Genomic DNA, 21,225 nt, shown 5'->3' on the forward strand with positions numbered 1-21,225 from the left:
TTCTGGAGCCGACCCACCAAGTAGGAGCGGAACCACTGCAATGCAGTGCCTCCCACTCCCAACTGAGCCAGACATTCCAGAAGGATACCATGGTCAATGGTATCGAAAGCAGCTGAGAGATCAAGGAGAATCAACAGAGTAACACTCCCCCTGTCTTTCTCCTGATATAGGTTATCATACAGGGTGACCAAGGATGTTTCCATGCCAAAACCAGGCCTGATACCCGACTGAAATGGATCCAGATAATCAGTCTCATCCAAGAGTGTCTGGAGCTGGCTCGCCACCACCCGCTCAAAGACCTTGCCCAGGAATGGAACATTTGCTACCATCCTGTAGGGTTTCTGTTTCAGAGTTCCCTCCTCAACACATGGAAAACCAGTGACAGAGATTCAATGGGAGGTGGAGCCAATGGGTTCATCCCTACTCACCACTTCATTGCATAAAGTTTGAATGCCTGAATGGGGCTTTTCACGTTACTAAAGCCTTATTGATTTCGAAGAGACCAATGTGTGATTATCTTCATTAAACCCAAAATTTGCTATTATAGGAATGTTGCCTTCTTGTATTTTGAAAACTCACACTGGGATACAACTAGAAATATTTGGCCTCCTAGGCTCAGCTTCATTTAATGGGGCTACTAGCATATACAAACTGGTCCCAGGTAGTTTAAACATACACTATGACAAGCTACCACTTGGCAAATATGCCCTTTTTACACATAATATTAGCACATACATTTTTGCTTGGGGTTAGTATATATATATATATATATATATATATATATATATATATATATATATATACTCAGTGGGGCTTAAGTCCACGTAGACTTACAAAGGATTGTGCTTTATGTCTCTTTGACATGAGAGTGAAATCCAAGCATACCCTTTCCAGCTTTTACGAACAGAGAACAGCAATACAGAGAGGGATTCAGAAAATTTTTTTTGCTACAGATGTGACCACTTATAAAATGTTGACTGTACATAGTGTTTATGTTCAGTAGTGTAACAAAATGACCCCCCTGTTAACACTAAATCAGTCTCCAAACAGGTATCAGTGCTTCCTCATTTGCAGCTTTGCTCCAAGGGAAATGTCATTTGTGATGCTTGCAACTGCGTTTCTGCCATGATGAATGGTGTGGTTGAATGGCGGCATTCTATAAAGGTGCAGTTTGCTGGGATTTGGGACCAACGAATTCCCCAAGCACATCATAGTTTCTGTATAAGAAATAGCTATTTTTAAAAGAAGAGGAAGAAGAAAGGGAACAAATCAAAAACTGTGAGTTTCAATTTGATTAATATGCAGTGTCACCCACACCCTGCACTTATACCAGCTTCATGCTGTTATCTCATCACATTTCTAAACAAAACAGTGTCAGAGCATGTCAGAATGTTGCAGGAAGACTGCCTAAAAACACCTACATGGTGTGTGTGTGGGGGGGGGACAATGACTCATTTGGTGTATTTATCTCCCAGGATCAGTATCGAAGCAATTGCACAACAAGGGGTAATAGGCTGTTACGTTACTGAAGACAACATTTTTGTGGTGAAATATAACAGAGGTATTATTAATGACTCCTTACATTTATGCATGCTACAAGACTTTGGGCCATTTCACACAGTATGCTTAGGCGAACTGAATTTTGCCACGCCATTGAAGAGGCACTTAGCTACAGACCGCAATCCCAAATCCCTGATAAGTGTATCTTGTATGAATTGGATGTTAGCCATGTTTATATTTCACATTCTTCTGCAAACAATTAAATCTACATAGCCTGCGGCTAGTCTGAAAAATAGACTGTGTGTAGTGGCCCTGCAAAAAAGTTTTTAACTCAAGTCCTATGAGGTCTTGAAGTCCTACAACTGTTTCAGTAAAATGCTGCCAGCTCTAGGTTTTTGAGGGCCCTTGGGCAAGGCATCTTCATGGGACCATCCTTCAGTGAGACTACCTTCTCACTACTATTATCACCAGCCACTACTGCTGTCCATCATCTTTCTCATCATTGCTACCACTTGCTTGCTTGAGAGCCAGTGAGCAAGTATGTAGTGGTATCTTTTGCTCCTCCTTGTCACCACTATGTTGATCTGGACCAGAGCAAGAAGCAGATGAATAAGCATGTCATAATAGTGAAGAGGAGGAACATTTCCAGGGTGCTCTTTTCAGAGGGCTCCTGATGGGTTATAGACACTTGGAAGGTGCCTGACTATACCTACCATTGACACTGGCTCATGAGCTGGGGTTTCACTGGCAGATGCCTTCCATTGGTGGAGGGGCATTACTTGGATTTTATTTATTTCTATTTGGTGAACAGACCTGGCTTCATTGGGGGCTGAATTGTCTTTATATTGAAAGAGAGATGCCTTCAAGCAAACATACACAGCTGTCACCATTGGGCAGGTTGTGCCTGTCCCGCCTGAGTTAAGGTGCACCTGCTGGCACCTCTAGGCACAGCTCCAGCTGTGGTCCACCCTTGCAGCCCCATGAAGGAGGGTCTGCCACTCCATCCCCGACAGCAGAGGGGGCAGGGCAGGCCTCTAACTTGGCCTACTAATCTTTAAAATTGTGCTTGTTCTTTATTTATTTATTTTTAATATGTGGGGCTTGTTTTTTAATGTCTTAAAATATGAAAAACATTAACGTTGTATGATTAAAATTTGCTTGCTGTAGTGAATCATGATGGGAAGATTGGTTGAAATCGATCAAAAATTTCATTATGCCTACAATCTTCCCAGAAAGAGGTAGAACAAATCTAAAAGTTTCATAACAATCGGATGTATGTTTTTTGAGTCCATTAAGGACAAACAAACACTTCCTTTGATTTATATGAAGAAGAAGAAGAAGAAGAAGAAGAAGAAGAAGAAGAAGAAGAAGAAGGCCCATGTCCAATGTTCTAAACACTACTCCCCAGTCGCTTGAATTGTATCGTTACAACACAAGTCCCTTTTGCTTTTATGTTCAAACTCCATGCAAATCATTATCTGATCATGTTTTTGTAGAAAATGTTTATACTTTCCCCCCCAACTGTTCAGTATTCATTGTTCATCATTTATTTATTTACACAATGTACTAGCAGTATTCTCTACTTTCAAAGCTCCTGAGGCAACATATAAACCAGAGTTTATAACATCAGTCATTCTCATTAGAAAAATAAAATAAAATAAAAGATTAACCCATTATTTCAAAAGTTCCTTTGGGTGGTTTTGTCATCGTGAGGCAATGTGGTATGAATGGCCATTTGAAAACAAGCTAAATTTGTCCCGTATTAGTTTGCCACTGAATTTCAGCAGCAGATCTTTTACCACCATTACAGCATGGCAGAGGCCATCTTGGTACCATGGGCTGCAGTTCTCCACTCCTGCTGTAGTGTAGCCACTGACCCCGTTCAGACAACATGCTAAACCTTGTTGGTTAAGCATTTTGAGCTAGACATTATTTATTTAATTAAAACATTTTTATCCCGTCCTATATCATTAAGATCTCAGGGCGGTGTACAGATAAAAGCATACAGTATAAAACAATAAATATACACAGCTAAAAACAAATTAAACCATGAACCAAGTTAAAACAATATATAATTTAAAATCAGTAAAAACAATTAAAACAGTTAAAACAATGTGCCATCTTAGTAAATTTAACCATTATAGCTTAGTGTGGTATGTAAACCATGACTTAGCATGTCATGTGAACCATTCCTAACCATGGTGGCTTCTTAACCACAGTTTAAATATGCTCACTAACCATTTGCTGGATTAACCATGGTGTGTTGTCTGAACAGGCCCATTATTTAGAAAAAATGAAAAGACCATCAGAACCAACAGTCTCAGTGTCAAAATAAATTCATGCCTTTAAATAGTAGTGCTACATCATCAAGCAACATTAAAATACTAAATATTATGTTGATAAACTATTTTTTGCAATTCATACTCATTTTAAAATATTTGGCAGCATGCATGGTTGTGGGTGACAGCAAAGTTGCCATACCATTCACTAGGGGTGTGCAAAGTGGGTCTTCTCTGCCTTGAAATTCAATCTGTAGCTCTGTAGAGGTGATTCTCTGCCTTGATTTAGGAGCCCCTCCACCCTCTTCGCCTTGTCAAATTACCCTCGAAGAACTGTTTAGTATTCATGTAACTGTTCTTAACAGAAATGGTTAGAGCTTCCTCATTTGTAAAGATAAAGACATAAAAAAGTTCACTACCCCTAGTGAACTGAAAGGTTCCTCTCCAGACACCACTTTCACAGGATGTGGTGCTGTCCCTGACCATGTTCTCCTCCAATCGCAGTGTTTGGGGGAGTGGGAAACACTTACTGGCTGTGATGCTGGCCATAGGTGGGGAGAGGGAGTGTGTTTCTGCTCTGACTCATAGAAGTCAATCATCCACATTTCCACAGTGTGAAAGTGCTGCTGGGCTGGATGGCATGAGAAAGCTTCTATGTCTGAGTCAGGCTCTTTATTTCAGTTAAACTAATACTCCTGTTGGCTGGCTGGGTTTACAGGGTGGTTGGGAGGCTCTGTCCAATAGATCTGGAAGGCTGGAGTGGGGATTTTTTTTTTAAAAAAAAAAACCCTAAAAAGTTAAGGCATGAATGGATCTGATTAAAACTTGGCAAGGCTAAAGCCCTCCTTAAGAGCTATTGCCTTGCCAAGTTTCATCTCTTTATCTTTAAAAATTATGCAGATGTAAGCATTTTTGTTAATTTCCATTTCAAAAAAATTCCTAAAAATCAAAACATGAACCGACCTGATTCAGTCTTGACATGGCTAAAGCCGCCCTTAAGAGCTATCACTGTGCCAAGTTTTGTCTTTAAAAATGCAGGATCTGTAAGCATTTGATTAATTTCCATTGATTAGAGCAGCTATCTGAAAAAGGGCAGTTCTCCAATGGGTAGTTCGACGGGGTGGAGTAAGGGGAGCCACTCTTAAATGAAGGCAGAGAATCACCTCAATGGAGCTCTAGCTGAAATTTTGAGGCAGAGAACACCCATTTTCCACACACCTAGACTATTATTCTAGCAGGCCTTCCCTTTCTAGGATCTTATTGCTGACTGTTATATATTGTTTTTATGCTATATGGTTTTATTTATGTTTTATCTTTTTAAATTGCTTTTAACATTTTTATTATGCCTATGGTATTGTTATATTGATTGTTTTATCTTATTTAAAATGTTTTAACTTTGTATGCCACCTAGGGCATTATATATGTGGGATAATAATAATAATAATAATAATAATAATAATAATAATAATAATGCAAACAATGCATAGGATACAATGGATTTTCCAAGAATTTCTCAATGACCATCAGCAAGGAGCTCCCTGCACACTCTGTCCAGTTACCTGGATTGGTCTGAGTTCCCCCACCAACCCTTGCTTTTCCCCTCCCAACATTAGAAGAGGCAGCAGTGGCTGAGAAGCCTCCAAGCCAAGCCAGCATCTTGCTTTCTTTGTGCTAAGCCAGAACTGTGCACACTTGTCTAGAATTAGCAACCCCCCTTGGGTACCTGTCAGGCAACCCAAGGGATGTCCAGACTCAGAATCTGTCAACCCATACTCTCAAAGGAAGGTGAATAAAACAATGCTTTCCAAGACCTTTTTGACAAGCAGAGAGAGAATTTTTATTTAAAAGCCAGACCTTGCACTTCTGAGCTTCCATTTATCATTCAAATACTTCAGAGTAGGCAAAGTGCATCCAAAAGTCAAAATCCTCAGAAACATAATATGCTGCAATACCCCCAAATCTTTGCTAGTCTTGTAATGGGGCACAAGAAATGGAAGTATAGCTCCCTCGCAAGCTCAAAACAATTCAGTCTTGATATGAATCCAATTATGAATCCAAATTTGGCCATATCATGCCCCTTCCCGAGGCACCAGGAGTACTGGGAAGTGCAATTTCCCCAACACTACTGACATCCTATACAGCATCAACAAACAAATTAAATAGAGAGGTGGGAGGTGTTGGAGGCAAATAGATGGGAGGGAGGCATGGAGGTAGGAGTTCATACTTTTTCTGGATTGAATTAAAATCTAAGAAAAGTACCCTGAGCTTAACTAATTGCCTTGCTGAGATTTTATTGTTTTATCTTATTTTAACTAGGAATTACAAAATTCAGGGAAATCAGTACTTTAGAAGTCATCCAGAAATACTGAATCACCATCATCATCAAAAACAATAACAATGTACATTATCTCAATAATTCTTACCACAAGCCTGTACATTAGTTTAATGTTATATCCCCACATTGTAGTTCAGACAGACCCCATATTGTGTTTGGTTTGGAAAACAGTCACTCAAGGGTTAAGTCCATGAGCATTGCAAATGGGATATTGAACTTTCCTCCAGAAAATAAAGGGTTAAACCAACCAATAATGGGACACGTGCAGAAATGTTGAAGTTTAGATGCTTAGTCAAGCGACCAGGCAGGTACAGAACATAGCTGGTGATCAATCTAATAATCAATCTTGGTTTGAATAATGAAAATACTAAAGCTTGTTATATAGCTGTTCAGGCTTGGTACACATATGAGCATTAGAAATATAAAAGATTCGACCACCTAATTTGGAGCTTTGACAGCACCGCTACTTCTGAGTAGCGTTGGACCAAAAATCCGTCTGGGCCTGCATTAGCTTGGCCAGGGGAATGGCTCACTTTCCGGAGGCCCCAGAAAGTGCATTTTGCTAAGGGCTTGGGAGTCTGCATTCAGCAAAGGCTCATGTGGCCCAGCTCTTCAGGAGCAGGGCTCACTGAGCTCACCCCTCACGAGTTCTTCAAAGCCTACTTGGAGGCTGCTTTTCACTTTTATAACAAGTTTTGGGAGACTTACACACATTAGCATGTAACATGCCATTTTTCCTTCTGTTATGGGCTTTCTACCTTCCCCTTCCCTGTGGCATAAGTACTGTTTTGCTGGTAGAAAGGAACCCTGCCAGTTTGATAGAAATTATGCCCCTGGTACCACTAGAGGTGGAAATGTTGGACGTGGATATGGGATGTCCTTGGATCTGCAAAATCCAATGCCCCCTTGTTCCTTTGAAACATCTCAAAAAGGTTGATCAACTACTTCAGGCATGAAGTTGGCATAATAAATACCATCCCCTTTGAGTCAATGGGAAAGGAAGAAAGAAAGGAAGAAAGAAGGAGGTTATAAACCAAAACATCTGGAGAGCCACAACTTGCCCGTCCCTTTTCTGCCCCTTTCTCTTAGTGCGAATGTTGTTGGTTCACACGTTGATCTATCTATGAAATGCCATAGGTGTAGAAAGCCATGACACACTGCCCTCATTGAATTGTTCTCACTTCCAGAAGGATGTTGAGGAAACTCTTTCCAAAGTAACCAAATACACAGCTGCTGTCTTGCACTTCTAGAGCTCTTAGACAGCTTCAGCTATTGGGTGGTATAGAAATGCAATAAATAAATAAACAAACAAACAAACAAAAGTCCTTCCTATTAGGTCTGGCATCAGCATGTGACATATTTAGTGCCTGTCTGGGCTCAAGAGCTCTGGGAGGGCCCACCACCGATGCCTACCATGCTTACCTTAAAATATTTGCATGCTGTGAATATGTTATGTTCTTTGATACCACTACAGTGTGAAATCCAACATGTCTGAATTAAATTCAGCATGAGTACTGAAGTCGGAAGGAAAACCAAATATCTATGTAAATGAAAAGAGATTTGAGAATGTGCTCCACAAACCAATGCTCATATCCCTTTTACATGATTGCTTGCTGGCTAGATTATATAATCAATTCCATAATCAACATTTGTCAGGACTATTGATAATGGGTTGGTCTCTTGCCATTTCATTCTCATTAGGATGAGCTTCATCTGTCAAACTGTGGGTCCTTTTTAACATGAGGACTCATAGTCATACATTATGAAATGCAGTGTAACTCACTTTTCTGGAGCCATGACCTTCACAGCCACTCAGAGAGAATGATGGAGCAATTCAGCAGTTCGGAAGACAGTTAAGCAGAGCATGGGATTCTGCTAGGCAGGTTGGGCATTAATTAAAAAATTATAAAGCAATTATATTGCATTTCTTAGTTTTTGGTTTTGTTTTAAAGAAATAGTATTCTTAAGATGTAGTTTATATACGTGTGTGTATACATCCAGAGAAATGTATGAAATATCTTATTTATATTAAAATGTTATAAGCTGCTTTATATTAAAATATAAATTATATAAAGTAAATATATGATGTTTATATTAAAATGTTTATGTAAGCTTTAAATTTTTGTATATTTGTTTTTAATATTCACTGTTTTTAAATTTTGTAAACCACCCAGAGAGCTTCAGCTATGGGGTGGTATATAAATGTAATAAATAAAAGAAAGAAAGAAATTATCCTTTGATGCTTTGAGATCCATTTGTATCAAAGCCGCAAAGGATAATCCCATCATTAACAACAATAACAGTTAAGTTAAGTTAAGTAGGCTAAGGGATACAGTCTCATGCTCAGAAAACGTCCCTGTATATATCCATTGCAGGATGTTTTGAGGCCATGACAGAAGCAACAAAGCAAAATAGTTCTATCAAGCCCATATCTGGAAACTGGCATGGGCATACATGGAAGAGGCTGAGGAATTGTTTTTATAGCCTAGAAAATATAGTACTTCATTTGGAAATTTTGATTTTCTTACATAAAAGAAAATAACATTTACATGATTGTTCAATGGGCTTGTTCAGACAACATGCTAAGCCACTAACCCTTCTGCAGCAAATGGTTACTGAGTGTGTTTAAACCATGGTTATGTAGCCACCATAGCTAGGAATGGTTCACACAACATGCTAAGTCATGGTTCATGTGACACACTAAGCCATAATGTTCAGCTCAAAATACTTAACCACCACAGCTTACTGTGTCATCTGACCAGGGTCAAAATAAGAAATGTTTAACCATGCGGAACATTTCAAGATTTAGAAATACAATATTTATCTCATGGATGCATGGGATTCCTCTGAGTTTCATAAGCTTATTGAAACTCTTTTGACATTCCTCAGATGTTGAACCTGAAGAAGAATTTCCAAAGTTTGTTTAGCTTTTTTCTTTAAACAAAACCATGCTGGTGCTCTCTACATGTGACACCAGCACATCCATCCTATAATAGTAGCACAAAAATGTGTGGTTTTGCCCTAGTGCAGGCTGGATTAAACAAAGGTTTTCTTCTGGTCATAGGTTCCCCTTTCTGATGGTAGATCACTTTTGACCTTCAAAAAGGTCTCCAAAGTTTCAGTGTCCTCCAGAGTTGAGATGTGCAGAAAGATGTGCAGATCTCAGTCCTGCCAGGGGCTTCTTCTAGACCCAAATATCTGGAGATACATCTTCTGTTCACCCCTGCTCTACAGCATCATGATTCAAGGGGGGTACTCCCCCATCTAAATCATGCATACAGGCTTCTCTGAGACCAAACCTGGTTCATCCAACATACTATAACCCTCATTTTGTTGTAGGGTTATGTGAGGGTTATTTAACTCTCAAATAACCCTCACCCAGATTCACAGCAACCCCCAAGCGGTGTGTGTGTGCATATTCCAAATGTCATGTAAGCTGGTCCAATGTGTACTACCTCCCCTCCCTTAGTTATAGGCTTGCTGCTGTTTACTTTTATTTTAAAGAATTGATATCAACACATCCTTCTTATAAACATTACGTGAAACAATGGGGGGACTTTTATGAACCTAAGGTACGATCCAGTGGAGGCTCCCATTAACAGAAGGGAGGAGGTGATTATCATGGATTTCTCTTCCTCCCTGCATCCCAGCACCCCCATGCTGTTTCAGTGTATCCAACCTCTGGAGTAGATTTCCAGGGGCCACCGGGAGCTGCAGCGTGCATCGAGAATCAGTTCAGTTAGTGTCCCGCCTTTTCCATTAGTGCATACCAAGGCAGCCTTTCCATAAGCATAACTCTGCTCATGGAATCCTAGGATCCAACTCACAAAAATTTATGAAATAAGCCTGTTTTTCTCTGCCCTTCATTTGTTCTTCTGTAATACCACAATGTAATTCTCTGCAGATTACACTGCCAGTGTGAAGGAATGACTTCTATACAATTATCACTATCAGCAACTCCTATCCATGGAGTTCCCTCTGTTGTCTGGTGTCACACTTGCTGCTTCATGTTCATATATTATTTAGGGATCTATCTCTCTGTTTCACATAAAAGAATCTCTTCTGAGACCAGCATCTACTCCGATCCTGCCTCTACATTGACCTCTGCTATTTGTCAAATAATGTATACCTTTCTATTTATAATATCTGACCTTCTCTTTCTGAAAATGTTCCATGGATGTTTCCATATTGTCTTTATTTCTTCTATATGGACCAAGAAAACAACCCTTTTAATCCGAGATCAGCCTCCAAGCTAATACATTGAAATGAGTTGGCCCTAAACATGTTTTCTAAATCAGCTTTCCCCTCCCACAACTACCACTACCTGTCAACATATCTCTAAATGAAGAGCCACATTGTATCAAGGGGGAAAAACCTTTGGCAGTAGTCTGATATTTAGAAATAGATTTTATTTTAATTTGCCAAGGGGTGAAATAACTACACAATTCTTAACCTTTTTTTGGGGGGGGGGGAACTAGTCAGCTACCTCCATAGCTTCTGTTCTTTAAAATCAAAAATATTTGAAAATTGCTGGGCATGTGCTCATGTTTGATTAATGCAACCTCCCAGTTGAATTTTACATAAATGCCTGAATTTGTGCAAATTTCCCCTACAGACTGATTCAGCCCTGCTTGAGTTTATGGAGGAAATCTGCATAAATTTCACATTCGATCGCTGCACAATTTGTGCAACTTTTTCCATTCATGCAGAATGAGCAGCGATCATAAACACAAGCAGGAGTTGGGCAAGAGATGAGGGGCGAGACAAAAGCTAGCAATTTCAAATGTTGCTTGTCCATTCATTCCTAGGTGAGACAGACATTTAGAAGCTTCTTCCAGTTTCTCAGGGTCTAGTGTCACATATTTTAGGACTAAATGCAATGTAAAACTATTGCTCTAAGAGCAGTGCCCAACATTTCAAAACATTCCTTCTGAACAGACTGTGGTTCATTTTCAAGGATGGTAGATCATGATTCCTGTGAGCCAGTCATTCACTGACATATATTTTGGGCTTGTTTTATTATGGTGCTTTTCCCCCTCCCACCAGCTGTCCCTCTCTTCTGTCTATAAGCTAAGAACTCTGGGACTGATAGTTCTTGAAGGAGCATGTCAAACTACAGCTCTGACTTTTGCTGGACAAGTACCTGCTCTCTGTTCTATAGAAGGGCCTGGGCTACCAACTCTGAACATCGCTGGTTCTGCTCTAACACTACTTCTGAATGGCTCCAGCAAATCTCACAGGGTCTGGACAATAGTTACATAGATACATGGAAATAAGTTTCCAAAAATATCCTCAAGTATGATCAATAATGTAGCCTCAATGTTTTTCCTCATGGAAATGAGGTTGCAAGCTGTATATGACTTCATCTAACGTCTAGGGTGACCATATGAAAACGAGGACAGGGCTCCTGTATCTTTAACAGTTGCATAGAAAAGGGAATTTCAGCAGGTGTCATTTGTATATATGGAGAACCTGGTGAAATTCCCTCTTCATCACAACAGTTAAAGCTGCAGGAGCTATACTAGAGTGACCAGATTTAAAAGAGGGCAGGGCACCTGCAGCTTTAACTGTTGTGATGAAGAGGAAATTTCCCCAGGTTCCCCATCTATACAAATGACACCTGCTGAAATTCCCTTTTCAATGCAACTGTTAAAGATACAGGAGCCCTGTCCTCTTTTTCACAGGGTCACCCTATCTAACATCTCATTACCTATTTTATTTCCTTTTTGTCAGGTGTGGTATGTATAGTTCACCTATTATATTGCAACACTACCTTGCTATATTAGTAACTATTTTATGTTTACTATGTAAACATAAAGGCATGTTTATGTTATGTACATTGATGGTGCTATATAAATAAATAATAATAATAATAATAATAATAATAATAATAATAATAATAATAAGTGCAGGTTCCAGGGCCTTGGGCAAGATTGATTCTGTGCCCCCCCTTCCCTGACCAGACCCCCTCCTCACCACCATCGCAGTGGTTAATGCTCATTCATCTGTCTCTTTATCTGAGCCTAATCTACTACTCCCCTAAAGGAAAGGAAATGGCATAGAACCTTCTCCTTGCTCATTCACTCGGAGGGGACAAGCAGGATCAGGAGGCTTCAGGGATTAGCAGTGGGCTCAGCCCTACTCATGCATGGGCCTTGGTAAGCACCCAGTAGTGCTGATCTCTGTTTACTTTTTAATACCTCATGTCATGGAAATAGACATTGCTTGCTGAGGGTGGGAATGGAAATATAAGCCCAAAGATCCATCTGTGACTTTCATAATTTAATAATATGACAATATTATCTGAAACTGAAGAAGTACGTTGGATTCTTTCTGCTGCTGCTTGGCCATTATCAAGAATTACACAATTCTGTGTCTTTTTAATACATGAAATACTTTTAATTTGAGTGAATGTAAAATTGACACATGGATTTCAAGAAACCACATACATTCACTTGGGGGGGGGGAAATAGCACAATCAAGGAAATAACAGGCAATGCACTATATTTCGCTATAATGCCAAGTAACGTAAAGTATTTCAGGATGAAACAATAACCTCACACTAATTCTACCTTCACTACAAAATTACAAATCAATAGTGTTGCCAATTGCCATTTTAATTCCTTGCATTCCTTCAGAAAATTTACGCAAATATTTGAATATTCATTCTTTAATATTGTGAAAGGCATCAGACATCAAATCTACATGGTTTTTCTTTCCACTGAAAATGCAAATATTAAATTTTCTGTCCTAGGCTTTTCATTTCTAGAAATTTCTGGGGTTTAAACCACTGGGAAAAATGCAACTCTTGCAGAATGGTTTATTTCTTGTACTTTCAGGAAGAGGCCTGAAATACTTGATTTTCAACAAAAGTACTCCTTTGCAGTACTTCTACCAGTTATAGACAATGTGAAATGTCAATAAACTCTTCTGAAAATAGCAATCAAACTATAGGTAAGGATGATTCAGCTTCACCAATAGCTCTGCTTGAGACTTGAATTCTTAATTTATCTCTCTACGACTCTTAAACATCTTATGCCAAGTGTTTTCAATTATAGTAAGCCAGGTGGATCTTGCAATACCGATTTTGTCGTACAATCAATGGGACACAGGTGATTCTTTATAGCCCAGGTAATCAACATTTTACTGCCACAGAATTCATTAGAATCCTGTTTTGCTTTCCTCAGCAACATCATTTTAAAAATCTGAATGGTGTTGCACCTGGTTGGATCATCTTAAGGATATCACTCACAACAATTCAGGAATAATTGCATCCAGACATTTCTTTAAGAAACATACCAACACAGAGAGAGCAGAACAACTTTTTCAGCAACTGGCTCAGCATGGCTTATAGAGGCATGACTATAGCTTTCCCTCCCCTTTGGGTTTTATAACCTTCTATAAACCTGCCATGCTACAACTCAAAGCTGTAGGTCAGAAGTTGAACATGTACTGTAAACCAGAAGGGGCTCAGACAGAGTTATTGAAAGATTTATGGTGTGTGTGTGTGTGTGTGTGTGTGTGTTTAATGCTAGCTGGCAAAAGGATACAAGAGGAGAATAGGAATGTCTTAATATTTTCTTAAAGTTATGGAAGTAACATACTATCCTAGAAACAGAGGCTGTGTCATGATCCCACCTTTGAGCAGTGACTAGAAGACCAACTTAAAGATGGTGCTGTCAGGATGGGTGGCTGGGCTCTGTGGTCCAGCAGCTTAGGCTGTGGAGCAGATGTAGAAGGATCCAAATATGAGTCTGGTAGGCAGTCCTGTGTATGCAGGCTACCAGACCACAACCAGCCTGGGGCAGAACCTCCTGGTCCAGCTGCCCCCCTCCCCCCCCCCCAGGTGAACTACTACTCCCTACAATGAAAGTATCATGACCTATCTCCAGATGCCAATGAATAAATCGGAAATAATAGAATCTTTAATGAGTGCAAAGCTCAAGATGAGGAGATTACCATGAAGATCTCCACTTTCAGAGAGGGGGAAAGCTCAGGACTAGGGATGGTGCAAGAGTCTGTTTTGGGCTTAAAGCTGAGCAAGAATTGCTGGCTCACCCCATTCACCCCCTGGATGCCAATCCATGGATCCCTGAACATGCCCAACTCGCCATGTGATGAGTCAGGCAGCTTTTGGTTTGCTGTTGCTTGTAGCTTCTTGTGCTCTCCTTCCTTGCAAGGAGAGTGCAAGGTCTTGACAGGGGGCAGTAGAAGTGTCGTGCTGCTGGTAAAGCCATCATACTTTCCTTGAAAGGGGAGAACAAGGGTTTGGTGGCCTGAGACAAGTTCACCCATCCCTACGCAGGACAGGTACATAGGAATATTGGAAGCTGCCTTATACTGAATCAGACCATTGGTCCATCTAACCCAGCACTGTTGATACTGACTGACAGCAGCTCTCTAGGGTTACAAGCAGGATTCTTTCCTAGCCCTCTCTGGAGAAGCCTGGGATTGAACTTGCGGTGTTCTACATGCAAAGCATATGGGCTATGGTCTTTCTTGCCAGCCCCTGATGTCGCTCTGTGCCCAATCCCATCTGGACCTATGGGTGAAGGGTGCATTCTAATAAAACATCCAAAAGAAAAGGAAGCACAATAATAATAATAATAATAATAATAATAATAATAATAATAATAATAATATATAGATTCCATCCTGAATACCATGTCCATAGGATGATCATAGACAGAGAGAGAGAGGAGAGAGAGAGAGAGAGAGAGAGAGAGAGAGAGAGAGAGAGAGCTTGCCAAGGTCAGAAAAGTTGTTTGATTTGATTTATTTCCTTCCTACTGCTGGGTCAAGTATTATTTCATACAGATAATCATTTGCAGCACTGGAAAACTAAAGGAAGATTTTGTGACCCACTTGAGAAATGACTATTCCTACATCGTATTGCATCTCAGAGAACTAGTTATTTTAATGAAAACCATACAATGCAATTAAAATGTATTGAGCTTCCTGACAGACAGTTTCAAGGTACTCATTATGAAACGCTTTCAATGATATCACCACAAAACCTCATTATAACTCGTTAAAAGATAAAATCACCCAATCTAGTGTCATTGAAACAGGCTTAGTAACCTTTAAAAGGCCAGGCTGTCATTTAAATACGCCCTACAATGCTCATCTTTTTTTGTTTTTACTCATGATGAATACTCATCAGTTTTCTTCTCTGTCTTTGCCATTTAAACTAACATGGACACTCCTGATAGGAAATCATGCCTGCCAATCAGAAAAAGAAGTCATTTCTTAAAAAATGCAAGTGCTCTCTCACTCTCTCCTAGGAATGCTTCTGAAATTCTTTTTATCCAAAATTCTCTCTTGATTTTGCAGTTCGAATTACCTTTTCCTGTCTCCGAAGTGCCAGATTGTATATAGAGTGAAGTGCCAAACAGGAGCTGTGGCTTTCAGTTTGCTGTAGTTTTTAGTCCTTTCCATTCTGCATCTGTATGCTGCTGATTTAATTGTCTATGCCCCCTCACTATTGCACAATAGGTGCTTTTAAGATGCCGGGGCTCCCTCTCCCATGTAGTGGTACCCAGTGATGGATACTGGCATCCTCACAAGTCTTCCTGAGCCATCAAAGGAAAAAAGTCTTGGATAACTCAGGCAAATTATGACTCCATAGCTCCTAGCAAAAAGCACACCCTTCACCATGTGAAACTGGTGCAACTGTGATAGAGACCCAATCAACCAAACTTAAGTAATGGGACAACTTGAAAGGCTGCTGCTCCACATTCTTCCTGCAGCAAAGCAAGCATCAATAAGACAGCAAAAATAAAACCTATTAAAGTACCTATTCCCACATTCAAAATCAATATCTTCTTAAGAGAATTCTACAATCTCCAGATATTATTTTCAAAATAGCATCTTCATAGAATAATAGCGTAATGTGAGTTCCAGCATAAAGACTGAAGAATTAATTAATCAGAGAAAACATTAGGACTCCAGTGATTGTATTAGCACAAGGAACTTTCCGCATCACTTTCCCAACCATCTGCAAAATGATGAAGTCAGACATTCTTCGGATATAAAGCAAGCATCATTAAAGAAGCTGATATAAGCCTGTTAAAGAGTAGATTACCCAAATGCTTTTGGAATGTTGACAGCCTCAACCAGATTTTCATATGAAACAAAAACCAAGTGAAGTGAATCCACTTGGAAGAGCAACTTTGTGCCACACAACAGCTCCAATAACCCTAGTTTATGGCATGACCCAAAAGCAACTAAATGTCAATGAAGCTATTTCCCTGCCTTCTCCTGATTCACAGGAGAATGAGGGCTCCAAGACTCCAGATAATTCCAAAAGATCAACAGCTCCCTACCAGAGTGTCCCCTTGGATTCAGGGAAATGAGGAAATGGCACCACTTAAGCACTGTCATTCCCTTTAGGCCCTTCCTTATCTCATGGCCCTCCTCCTCTGTTCCATATCGTCTTTTGCAGTAATGCCTCCACCCCCTGTTGTGTGGCTGCCAAAACCACTAGCCCCTGGTATACTCATCCACTTGGTGGGTCAGCATCATGGTGCAGCATGTGGTCTGCTGGAAGGCTTAGGCTAGGCTATGACTCAGCATTGACAACTGACCACAATAACATGTGACAGACAAGTCAAATGGGTACTGTGGTGTCTAGCCATCACTGAGAATGAGTTTGTGATGTGGAAGGAGGAGGAGGATGTGAGGAGAAATTGGCCCTCAGGCTAAAAGAGGTGCTACACCCCTGCTTTAAATGCTGAGGGAGGACTCAGGTGGCCACTTATGGATTGTCAAAAATTTCCCACGCATCCATGATGGCCAGGCCAATGCTACTCTATGACATGAGTAGGGCAGAAGGCTAGCAAGAAGTGATTGCATCACTGCTGTTAAAATAATTGCCTGTCCTCTCCAGTGTGGGTCATATAAAGGCCGATGAGCAGAAACCACCATCACTGTGCAAATCTAGTGATATTCAGAAACAGGTTTTGTTTAAAAATGGATACTGCAAATCTGCAAAAATATACTTCTTTAGCCATTAATAACTCTATGTAATCACTTGATGCTCCTGCAAAGCAGTAGGCAGTTAATATTAGATAGCGTTCAGTGATGGTGAGCTGAAGTCTTAAACACACTTCTAAGGAGTAACTCCATTAAACTCAGTGAGACTTACTTCAGTGTAAACCATGCTAAAGATTGCACTTTAAGAGTTCAAATACAGTACATTGTAAATAGAAGCGGACAGCTCAGGAAGTGATGAAGCATCATAAACGCTCACAGCAAAATTATGGCAGTAGTTTCATTACTCCTTTCTTCCAGTTGTGCTCCACAAATTAAGACACGTTTTTGTCTTATTGTTTGTCAAGATCAAGAGAAAGAACTAGAATAAGGAATGAGGAAACTAGCAGGTTATCCATCATATGGAAAGCTAGTGTTTTATTACTTTAATTGGATTTTCTCTTCATGCAGTCTTGGGAAGAAAAGGCCTTTTAACATTTCTTCATGCACTGTGATGTTAGACACCATAAAAATATTAGATCTATGAATTAAAGCACAATGTGTGTAACTTTTTACGACAATTGAGATCCCCAAGATATGACCAGGGGATGCTTCTGAGAAACAGAATTACCTTCAACTCTCTAAAAACTTCAACAACAGTGATTTATTTAACAATTAGCTATCCTTTTAATTCAGACCCTTTTTCGTTCCCACACATCTCTGTCACTGTTGCAGCTGCACTCATGTGTGATTTCTCTTCCCAGATACAAGCCATCAACCAAATTCTACTACTCATCAAGATCCATGACTACCTCTTCTTTCTACCTTTTGCTAAATCCCAGGCTGGAATGACTTTTCATGCTCAGGATTACCCTTCCTGGAATCTTCTTCAATGGGGCTTGTAGCATGGCCCAATGGATCAGTTTGCAGTCCTGACTCCTTGATGCTTGTCCATTCATTGAGCACACCTGGAAAGGGCAAGAAAGGCTTCTGCTGATAGGCCCTCATATACTAAATTAATCTAAAGAGGATTATGTTTCAATAGTCTGTAACAAGCATCATTCATCCACAAAGAAGAAAAGGAATGTCATTTCTAAAGATTATGGAAACTTTCTAGACTTCAAGTCTGACATTTTACACACAATAAATAATTTGGAATAAAAATGGGTGTCCTGGCATTTCGTGAAGCAACAGTAACTTTTGATAACAATCATTTAAGATAGGTTTTACTTCATCTAGGAAGTACCTTCACTTCAGGCTTTTCATCAGTCTTGAAAATGAAATGGTTTTCATTCTCAAACTCAGTAAAGGTAGCACGGCCAATATTTTCATCAATCAATCAATATGTTTCACAAGACAGGGGTGAAATCTGATAAGATGGTGGTAAAAGGGAAGAAGCGTTGTCAGCTGTTGGTTGCTTTTTCTCAACAATTTGGCAAGATTTATCTTCATTTTTTCTTTGTTATTCCTGTCTAAAAGTTCCCCCAAAGCATATATGTCAAACTCTTGATCAGGCCAGGGTCAGTGGGGAGAAGTTATGGGGGTGGGATTTGGAGCTGAGAAATATTGAGTACTCCAGCCATATTTCCACTGTTAAAATTACTCTTCCTGCAGCTGTTTTTTCATATATAGGTATAGATATATATCCATCAAGGTTCTCTTATATATAAAATATAGTTAAGTCCTAAGGCACAGATTCCATGTTCTGTAGAGGATTCCGAGAAAAGATTCAGTGGAAAAAAACTCTTTTGTGCCTTCAAAAGCCACCATTTTGAAGTCGGCAGATAGACGTCTGCCAAAGCTACAGATCAGATCCTTCATCTGCTAGTTCAGAGATGACATAAAGCAGAACTTCTTTTAGCCCAAGGCCTGAATTCCAGCAGTAGGTAGGGCCAAAGGTGAAAGAACAGGGCCCAAAATCCCCCAAATACCAAAAATACCAGTGTAGTTTAGCTTATACCTCTTACTGCCAGTAACTATGCATTAGGAGGGGCATTTCAATCTTTTGGAATGGAGGGGGGAACCGTACAAAAGCTGGGAAAGCACACACAAAAAGTATTAGGGGAAAGGGGGATAGGAGAAGGGGGTATGGCTTTCTGAGGAACATCAGAGGGTTAGATTGAGATACCAAGTAGGCTGAATTTGTTGTCCAAGTCTGACATTCTGTACCCTTGGTATAAGAGGGCCCATCACTAAGTGTGATAGAGCATGTGCTTTGCATGTAGATGGTCCCAGGTTCAATCCACAGCTTCTCCAGGCAGGCCAAGGAAAAGAATCCTGCCTGTAGTGACCAGATAAAAAAGAGGGTACGGCTCATGCAGCCTTAACTGTTGTGATGAAGAGGGAATTTCACCAGGTGCTGCTTGCATACAAATGACACCTGCTGAAATTCCATTTTCTATTCAACTGTTATAGATACAGGAGCTCTGTCCTCCTTTCCATAGGGTCACCCTACTAAGGGGAAGAGTGCTGGGGCAGGTCGAGCAAGGCAAGTTGTTGTTGTTGTTGTTGTTGTTGTTGTTATTATTATTATTATTATTATTATTATTATTATTAGTAGTAGTAGTAGTAGTAGTAGTATCCCGCCTTTTGCCCAATGCTGGGCCTCAAGGCGGCCTTACAAAATTTAAAACATACATTTGTGGGGGAGAAACACAGTTTAAAATACACAACAAAATTATAAGACATTAATAGATGGAGGGCCAGATTATTCTCCAAAGGCCTGCTGGAACAAAAAAGTTTTAGCCTGCTTCCGGAAGCCCATCAAGGAGGGAGCCAGCCTAGCTTCCCTGAGAAGAGAGTTCTAGAGCACTGGAGCAGCCAGTGAGAAGGCCCTCTCCCATGTTCCTACCAAGCACTCCTGTGAAGATGGTGGGACTGAAAGAAGGGCTTCTCCTTCTTTCAGTCCCACCATCTCAAAGCACGGGCAGGCTCATAAGGGAGAATACGTTCTTTCAAATAACCTGGACCCGAGCCATATAGGTTGTGGATGTATGAAGTAAAAGTTGTGAGCAAGAACATTGTGGAAGTGTACAATGTTTTTACTGTTTACATGGCATACAAGTTAAGGAAAGAGCCTTAACTTGCCGTTTTACTTGTTTCGTAACACGAGTTAATTTGTAAGGGTGCAATCCTATGCATGTTTAGTCAGAAAAAGTCCTTCAACTCCCAGCATCCTTCAGCAAGCATGGCTGGCTGGGTCATGCTGGGAGTTGTAGAACTTTTTTTTTCTGTCTAAGCCTGCATAGGATTGTGCCATAATTGACTTACCTTGCATTATTATTATTATTATTATTATTATTATTATTATTATTATTATTATTATAGACTTTTCTTTTTGTTCAACAGGCTAATAAAACATCAACCTCTCATATTTGACTAAATGAGGCAGAATGAAATGTAGTTTCATAAAAGCAGCCTTTACTTTTATTTAGCATAGAAAAACACTTTCACGGTTTGTAATGGGGACAGATATATTTTCTCTTCATATACTGATTAATTTGAAGTCAGCCTAAAACAAGTTATGTTTTAAAGCAAATAGAAAACTAACAAAGAATCTAAACAACTTCCTTCCATAAAAACATTCTTACTCTGGGCAATCATATAGACTAAATTGCTTTTGTCTCATAAAAAGAGTGTTTCATAAAGATTTTAGTTATAGGGTGTGGGGTCCAGAAATTTGAGGAGCATGCAACATGGCTAATGGAAGAAAAGGCCCCTCCCCCTCCCTTTTTATGGTTGCCACTCCTGGCCCTCCAAAATGCCTGCTGATGGAGATACATGGCAGTGATTACAAGGGTGGGATCTCTAAAAACTCAGGTGAAGCAGCTTCTGTTTCAAAACAAAAATAAACAAAACATATATAAAACATCTCCTTTTTTGTATATACAGAACAGAATACTACAATTTATCGATAGAGACCATCCATTGCAACGATCTAACTTTATCTTACAAAAATCCAAAAGCAAAAAAATAAAAATCAGATCAGTCTCAGAAAGCCATTCCTTTTCTCTGTTCATCCCTGAATTCTTCTCAAATGAGTAAGTTCATTCCGCGTTTGCCTTAACTATTATTCCATAGCTTGAGTTTCCATTTTCCACTTGGTAGGAATTGAACTTCTTTCCATATTAACATATTTGT

The sequence above is a fragment of the Elgaria multicarinata genome, chromosome 8 (genome assembly GCF_023053635.1).
Source record: "Elgaria multicarinata webbii isolate HBS135686 ecotype San Diego chromosome 8, rElgMul1.1.pri, whole genome shotgun sequence".
NCBI classification, from domain to species: Eukaryota; Metazoa; Chordata; class Lepidosauria; order Squamata; family Anguidae; genus Elgaria; species Elgaria multicarinata.